Source organism: Bidens hawaiensis, unplaced genomic scaffold, assembly GCF_021521415.1.
Source record: "Bidens hawaiensis isolate Kalapana, Puna unplaced genomic scaffold, B.hawaiensis_p1.1 tig00005162_1, whole genome shotgun sequence".
In the NCBI taxonomy this organism is placed as follows: domain Eukaryota; kingdom Viridiplantae; phylum Streptophyta; class Magnoliopsida; order Asterales; family Asteraceae; genus Bidens; species Bidens hawaiensis.
Genome location: NW_027491330.1, coordinates 336,029 through 345,048, shown reverse-complemented (window position 1 = coordinate 345,048; position 9,020 = coordinate 336,029). Strand labels below are relative to the sequence as shown.

At 31.5% G+C, this 9,020-nt stretch overlaps 1 pseudogene; it reads right to left on the bottom strand.

The window, feature by feature from the left end:
* Positions 1 to 6,915: 6,915 nt before the first annotated feature.
* Positions 6,916 to 8,326, bottom strand: LOC143629112 (mitogen-activated protein kinase kinase kinase 18 pseudogene; annotated as a pseudogene).
* Positions 8,327 to 9,020: the final 694 nt, after the last annotated feature.

The window sequence follows — 9,020 nt, the reverse complement described above, 5'->3', positions numbered from 1 at the left end:
ACCTATTCTAATAAAGTAAAATAATTGTAGACACGTATCAGTTTGTGGTTAATTCTCACTAGTTTTTCACTCCAAAACTAACATATAGCATATATCTATAATTATTCACTTTCCTTTTACACTCAATTTATATTATATTAATACATGATTAATTTATTCACTTTTCTTTTAAACTTATTTATATAATATCTATACACTTTTATAAAAATAAATAGTTACATGTTATACTACTATACATTGTTAGACTATATTTCACAACATACTTGGTGAAATCCAAAAATCAAGAACGAAATGTGTTTGTTAAATATTAAAAAGAATATAATTTTAAATGTTATCATCAACATATTATGCTATATATATTGTTGAATATTGTACATAAAAAAGCAAACAAAAAACTATAATATGCTTTCAATTTATGAATAATTTTTTAATCATTAATTATAAATATATGTTTAAAAATTGATCCATTATTTTAAAATAAATCTATTTATCTATTGGTTTGTTTGTACATTGTCATATAAATTTATAAATTATAAATATATGATATAATTCTATCTATTTAGTGTATTCGGTTAATTTCGTAAACTATACACATATGTGTTAAATTGCAAGGATAGTACATACAAATAACTTTCAAATATAATAAAGTTTATCATATTTAGTTTTTTGGGTTTTTATTAAAAATTGTTTCGGGTTTTTTGTGGAACTTAAATTTGATTGTTCCGGGTGAAAAGTTCGCAAATAAATCGTTTGGTACAAATTAACTACATTAGCTCAAATTAGTTACGGGTAAAAAAGGGTAATCTAAATATTTTTATAAATTTGATAATGCAAATAGATTTATCGTCTTTCGGGTTCAAAGTTTTGACTTGAAAATGTAAAACAAATGAAGGTTAGAATTTTAAATGTGATTGAGTTTCAAATTTATTTTTAAGGACATTTTTGGAAATAGTTAAAAGATTCAGGATTTTGCACATTAAGTATTTTTTCCATAACTATTAAAATTTAAGAAAAATGACAAACACTTCTGATATGCCACCTCTAGGCCTATCCATGCTTCTAACTTTTATCAAATTAGTAACATTTGTGTCAACATTGATTTTTCCTTGAATAGTGATCAAAATGTTTTATGTGAAACATGTCAAACAAAATTATGCTCAAGTGAAGTAAAACATTCACAAAATCGAACGGGTTAACATGTTATTTTTTTGTCAATCGACAAAGTCGAGAAGCCCCTCAAATCAAAATATTTTTCATGATGTAGCTCAAAACTATTATTATGTGAGAAGTATTCTCCAAAATTAGTTGATAACCAAATTTATTTCAATCATACATATATGATACTAAGGATATATTTTCAATAGATTGAGTGTTCTTTGGTATGTTTTTACACGTGCATTATTATTATTTTATTAAGTTCATTTTTTTTTGAAAAAAATCATTTTATGATATAAATAAAACCAATTTATGTATAATTATACAAGAATATGTGTAATATATTTTTCTATATACATTATGTATAGCTTTATTTGTAACTTAATTATTTAGATCATCTCATGTGTTACACGGGCTCTAAAGCTAGTTGATAATAAAAAGCCATATGAGCATGTGCTCTATGCAAAATAGTTCTTTTTATCATGTACAATGTACCTTTAGTATTTATGTTTTGCACATAACCTTTAGCACCGACTCACGATTTTACACCGTACGTAGTTGTCATGTACCTTTATTAGTTAATGTTTTAATTATTTATTTTTATTAATTTTGCATGTAGTGGGTGGTTAGTTTGAACCACTATCTCACGTTTATGGTTAGTTCCTATTTTCTTGTTCTTGTAATCCTATTTAAGGAGTTTATGTTTAGTATGAAGATCATGAATGAAAATATTATGATTTGATAAATCAAAATCTCTTCCAAAAATCTATGATTTCTATTCTGGTTTCCGTCTATTTTCTTTGAACCATTTGATTAACGAACGAGGTTCGTAACAGTAGTTTGCTACTTTGTTCTATATTCAAATGGATCGTTGCAGAATCTCGAATTATAGCTAGACATGCATCTTCAAGTACTCTTTTAAATATGTGATTTCTTGAAGTTTATATAATTTCTTCAAGTACTCTTAAAAATATGTGATTCCTTGAAGATGAATTTTCTTATAGGTTATAGCCTCTCTACCAAACACAACACACCAGACACAAGAGTCCAAATCCAGAAGGATGTAGAATATTGCAAGATTATGTACTTGTTGGCAAAACGAGAATAAAAGGTCAAAAATAGATACTTTTAAAATGCAAAACTAAACCTCAAGTGGGCTGTAGACATGTATATTTATTATTATTTGTGACAATAAAAAGTTGAAGAAGTCTTTGGAACTCAAACTAAATGCCAAGAGGAAGAACTCAAACCGTTGACCTCTTTGTTCTCTTTTTTAACCTGATTCTACTTTCAACTTTTGGTTTATTGTAAAAAAACGACTAATCTTATGCTCGATTCAGAAGGATAGCATATTCCAAGATCAGATTATGTACTTTTAAGCAAAATTAGCATAAAAAGTCAAAAGGATGCTTTTAAAATGCCTAACCAGTTAACTCAAGTGGGCATCTATATTAAATATCATTGATGACCCTATAAAAACATCTAACGAGTCTTCGGCACTCAAAAGTAAACTACATGCCAAGAGGAAGAACTCTAACCATGGCTAATATTACACTTTTTTTTTCATTGGACCAGTTCTTAAAACATTCACATCCCTTTCCCTGTATTCGAATTCAAAATTACACTAAAAATAACTGTTTTTTCTCTCTTTTGTTCAATTAAATAATATTTTTCTATGCATTTATCGTTACGTTTTCCTTTTCCTCCACTCACAACCACATTCAAAAAATATTAAAAAAAAAGTTAGACTTGTTACAGAAATTTTTTAATATACAAAAAAATCACAACATTTTCTCTCTCATTGACTCGTAACACCCTATCTCTATATTTCAAAAACTTCACTTACATAGTCACATAATTTGATGAATGAATTAGGAAAGCTCTTAAAGGAATTAGATAATGTCACAATGTAGAGATGTTGTTAGAGGCAATGGTTATTCATACACCCTTTTTGGCTATTCACACACCCTTTTAACACACATTTAAACCCTATATACACCCTATAAAAGGTGTATGAATAACACATCCCCCGTTGTTAGATGACTATTTGTATTTGAAAACACATAAAGTAGTTATAACATTAAAGTCAACCATGAAACAAGCATGAAACATATTTGATGTGCTTTAAGATGTTGAAATCATTGATGTTTAAACAAGGAGGAGCAAAATTTATAAATTGGTTGACTTGAACAATGTCAATCCTTTCTTTAATCCATCCATCTATCAAATCAGCTTTTCCTTCAACCCTTTTACCACCATGACAACTTGCACAAGGCAAAATATCTACTCCTACTAGCTTTGATTCTTTCACTATTTATATTATTATTTCATTAAAAAAACATCATATAGATCGTTCAAAAAGCCAAAAGAATGTACAACATAAAAAGATAAAAGATGAGCATTGGAATAACTGTTTGTGTGTCTTTATTCGTTTGGCAACAACCATCTAATGTGACTTGTTTATGTGTTATAAAATCCCTTTTTCTTTTATGTTTTTATTTGGTATGTGCACATAAAAAATAATACGTACACTAGCCAATGATGTAATTATAAACTGTTGAAATCAATTGAACTGTCTAAACTGAAGCAAGTTGAATTGTTTGTTCGGTTTGAGTTATTGGTTTATGACATCTATGTTGCATACTTGACTTTGAATTCTTCTGTGTTACAAAGTGACCTTTGAAGACTTACAAAATGAGTTTACTCAAAATGTCAACTGATATGAAGCATTGTATTTGATTATTTGATGTACTTTAAGAGGTTGAAGTCATTGGTGTTCACACAAAGAGGTTCAGATGTACAAAGTGGTTGACTTGTACAAAGTTAACAATTTCTTTAGCAATCCATCAAAGTCAACGTTCACTTTAACCCTTGCAACTTCCAACCGGACCCTTGCACAACAAGAATACCCACTCATGTTTTTTATGGTTCCATTTATTTTCATCTCGCGCCATATAAAAATAATAAAATGATTAAAATTATATAGACTTTAATCTATATTAATATATATAAACGAAAACATAAAAATCATACGTGTCACGATGTGGTCACTCCCCCCTTTTTTTGGAGTCACCAGATTTTCTTGATTTTTAAATGGAGGGTTCTCATGCATTTGACCCGAATTCACGGGTATGTGTCTCATCAAACCCAATTCTATAAACGAGTTATAACATCTCATTAAATAAATAATTATTCTCACCAAATTTTTGATATAAAAATCTTATAAAATAGGATATACTAAAAAATAATATCTTCTTTATTTTAAAAAAAAATATATATGTTATTTAAATTAAAAAACCAATTTTATAGTAAAAATAAACGGGGCTTGGGTCTCATCAAACCATAAGTATATTATTAACTTTCATAAATATTATTTATAATTAAAAAAACCAATTTTATAGTAAAAAAAATAAACGGGTCTTGGGTTTCATCAAAACCATATAGCTTTTAAACCAGGTTATAACATCTCATTTATTTGTGAAACAATTTATCATTAAACATCATCATCATCATCGTACTCAGTATATCCCACCAATAGTAATGCTTTGGTGGGTCTGAAGAAGGTAAGATGTAGACAACCTTACCTCTATCCCATAGGGATAGAGAGACTGCTTCCGGTGAGACCTCCGGCTCGATAGTAGTTTTGCATCAAGCCTTGAACATAAGGCACATAGCACTCAATCATCGGGACATCGGCTGATTGGTGCATGTGCCCTTGTCTTTCGGCTATCAACGCCACCACATGATGCCTGATTAACCTTCCGCCACTTTTAACGTTATTTTCACGAGATTAGTAAAATAACGTCAAAATTAGTGCAATTTTACTTTTGCCCACCCGAGGGTTCACACATATATACATTATATGCGCGCATCGCAAGCAGGGCGTAACTTTCATACAATAAAAAAATATAAATTCAATAAATAAATAAATATTAGAACAAACAATATAAAACAACCCCGTAATACGGGGAATAAAAACCAGTATATTTATAAAGATCAAATGAGAACTTTCATTTCGTGTAACAAGCGTGAGAACCACTATCAAGGAATCATTTTTTTTCCTCATATGTATTAGATGTCAATAATCGTTATTAAAAATATATATAAATATAAAAATATATATAAATATAGGTCAACTTATTATATATATTTAATCAATGAGCAAAAAATATATGTAATAAGTGAATACCCCGTTTACATAAAATCAACTAAAAAAGCTCCCGATATGCAAAATGATAATAAAAAGCCATATGAGTTTGTTCTCTCTGCAAAATAGTCCTTATTATCATGTACAAAGTACCTTTAGTATTTATGTTTTGCACATAACCTTTAGCACTGACTCACGATTTTACACCGTACGTAGTTTGCTACTTTGTTCTATGTTCAAATGGATCGTTGCAGAATCTCGAATTATAGCTAGACATGCATCTTCATGTACTCTTTTAAATATGTGATTTCTTGAAGTTTATATATTTTCTTCAAGTACTCTTAACAATATGTGATTTCTTGAAGATGAATTTTCTTCTAGGTTATAGCCTCTCTACCAAACACAACACACCAAACACAAGAGTCCAAATCTAGAAGGATATAGCATATTACAAGATTATACTTGCTGGCAAAACTAGAATAAAAGGTCAAAATAGATACTTTTAAACTGCAAAACTAAACCTCTAGTGGGCTGTAGGCATGTATATTTATTATTATTTGTGACAATAAAAAATTGAAGAAGTCTTTGGAACTCAAAAAGTGAACTAAATGCCAAGAGGAAGAACTCAAACCATTGACCTCTTTGTTCTCTTTTTTAACCTGATTCTACTTTCAACTTTCGGTTTATTGTAAAAAGCGACTAATCTTATGCTCGATTCTTCCTTCTTCGTATTAAATAAGTTTGTAAGCAGGCCGAATAACGTCACAAAGTAGCCCCATTTGTTATCAATTTGCAAAATGATGTTTTACAACTTATAAACTTTATTAACAAAAGAAAAAAGTCAACCATGAAACAAGCATGATATGTGATATACTTTAGGATGTTGACATCATAGATGTTCAAACAAAGAGGTGCTAAAATAGTAAAATGCAAATTGGTTGACTTAAACAATGTCAATTCTTTCTTTAATCCAACCATCTTCAAATCAACTTTTCTTTCAACCTTTTTACCACTTGCACAAGGCAAAATATCTACTCCTACTAGCTTTGATTCCATCACTATTTATTTATATTATTATCATTTTTATTTAACAACTAATAAAACCATAAAGAACATTCAAAAAGCCAAAAGAATATACAATTTATAATGATAAAAGATGATTATTGGAATAATTGTTTGTGCGTCTTTATTCGTTTGGCAACAACCGTCTAATGTGACTTGTTTATGAAATTTGAATTTTCTTTCGTCTTTTCATTTGGTATATTCACATAAATAATAGTAAAGCGATTAAAACCTATTAAACCGTTTAAACTTAAAAAATAAATTGGATGCTTTGGCTCGTTTGAAATTTGAACAATTTGTTTTGTAACTTGAAACCAGCCGTGTAAACACAACGTTTAACCTTTTAATATTCATATATTTTTTTCATCTTTGTAATAATATTATCAACGTATATGTATCAAAATCACGAAACATATTATTATTATATTGTAATTTTAATTAAAACATAAAAAGTTGTTTAAACCGTCAAAAAAAGTAAATTTAGCAAGTTCGGCCGATTCACAAACCCGACGGTATGTTTTAATCTTTTCTTTTAAAACGTAGTTAGTGGTTCAACCATAAATTTTAGCCAAAACTGCGTAACTAAATCGTGAACAAATCGCAAAGTTTAGATTTGAATCAACAAGCAAACAAATACTATTATCACTGTTCTTGAAATCAAGAAACCTTGAATTAACAACACTTGCAACACTAGTTTCAAGTACATTAGATTCTATAACACTTCTAACTAAGACATTGAACTCTTCTTCAAAATACAATTCCGAGATCGATACCGAGTCCGACCGAGTTGACTCACTGATTTCATCTTCCATGTCTAAATCTGTAAACAAATCCTCATGAATAATATTTAAATATTCTTCCACTTGATCACCTCTCACTGTGATCCAATCTTCTTCCACAGCCCAATTTGGCAAACAACAATTCTCCACCAATTGTTTTATCCGGTTCATCGGAGACTCACCCAAGAAACCCATGAACCCGGTCCGAGCTGATGACTCGGTTACCTCAAAGGTATCCCAAAACCCATGATCAAGTACACTACTCGGAGACCTTTTCGGGAAATTTTCAATCTTTTCGGCCCGAAAACCCGAATTAACAAAAGGGTGTTGAAGAAGCTCTTTTACATTCCATCTTTCTTCATAATTTCTTCGCAAACATTTTTTCAAAAAATCCTTAGCTTCCTCGGATAAATAATCCGGAAACACCGGTACATCACCCGAATACCCAATTCGGTATAAAGCTGACACCGGGTTGTCTAACCCCTGCCAGGGGTGACAACCCGTTGCCATCTCAATTACCGCACACCCAAGGGCCCACACGTCAGCAGCAAACCCTTGCACTTCCCCTCGTACAACCTCGGGCGCCATAAAAACAGGGGTGCCCGAGGTTGCAGAGGATGTGACATGGGTTGTGCTAATATCAACCAGTTTAGCACAACCCAGGTCCCCGATCTTGACACTTTCTTCACACACCAAAATATTTGAGCATTTAATATCACAATGCACAATATTATTAGAGTGAAGGTAATCCAACCCGAGTAGAATCTGGTGAGTGTAAGACCGGATCAAAGACTCGTTAAGAAACCCGCCTTGTTGCTTAATGACATCGGATATAGTCCCACCGGGTGCATACTCCATGAACATATTATACATTGGAATATTATTATTATTGTCAGCATAACTAATATCATACCCTATGTATTTGATCACATAAGGGGATATTAATTTAGAAAGAAGATATTGCTCTTTTTGTAACAACAATGAGTTGGTCAACTCCGTTGACTTCACGGCGAAGAGGTTTCCGGTGAAGGTGGTGGCAAGGGAGACGGTCGCGGTTGTGCCGCGGCCGATGATGGGGCCTTTTGTGTAGTGTTCCATTAATAATAAGAAGGTATAAAGTGATGGAGAATATTGTATATGGTTTATGGTGTGGTGATAATATATATATAAGGGAGAAATGAGATGTTGTGATTGGGACACGTGGCGAGAGGAATGGGTGGCCGACGATGGGGCGGCGTATGTTTATTTATTTATTTAAGTTTGCTTTGGGTTGAAAAAAAAGCCAGCCACATGAAAACATGTGAGCACGTGGAGTGAATGCGACATCTGCGTACCTTAGTTTTCACTGTCGCATGTACGTATGTATGTAACTTGACAATTCATATTGATATTATTTACATTGCAGCGCCGGCTGGTTTGGTTGTATGGCCGGTCGAAATAGTATTACCCTGGCGACACTGTTTCTTTTCTTTTTTTTACCCAAGTTAAGGTGAAAGGTTTACTCTTTACTAGATTTAAGGCATCCATTGTGGGGCGTTTTTGAAGCTTTTTTGGTGCAACCGGTAAGGCTGAGTGGTGTGGGGGGCTCTAACGGGGGCGTGAGTGGGGACTCCAGCCAATAATATTGTGACGTGTGGCAGAGAGAGAAACTGGATAAGGTGGGTGTTGGAGCCCCCGCTAGAGCCCCTGGCCCTGGTGTGGAGGGGCTCCAGCAGGGGCTCCAGCGGATTTTTTTTTAGTTTTTTATAAATGTATTAAAAAAACGTATTATTAAAAAAACTCATAAATTATTTAAAAAAACACACATTTTTTTTAAAATTCAAATTACAAAAAAAAAACATACTAAAAGTTAAACAAACAATAATACTTAATAATAA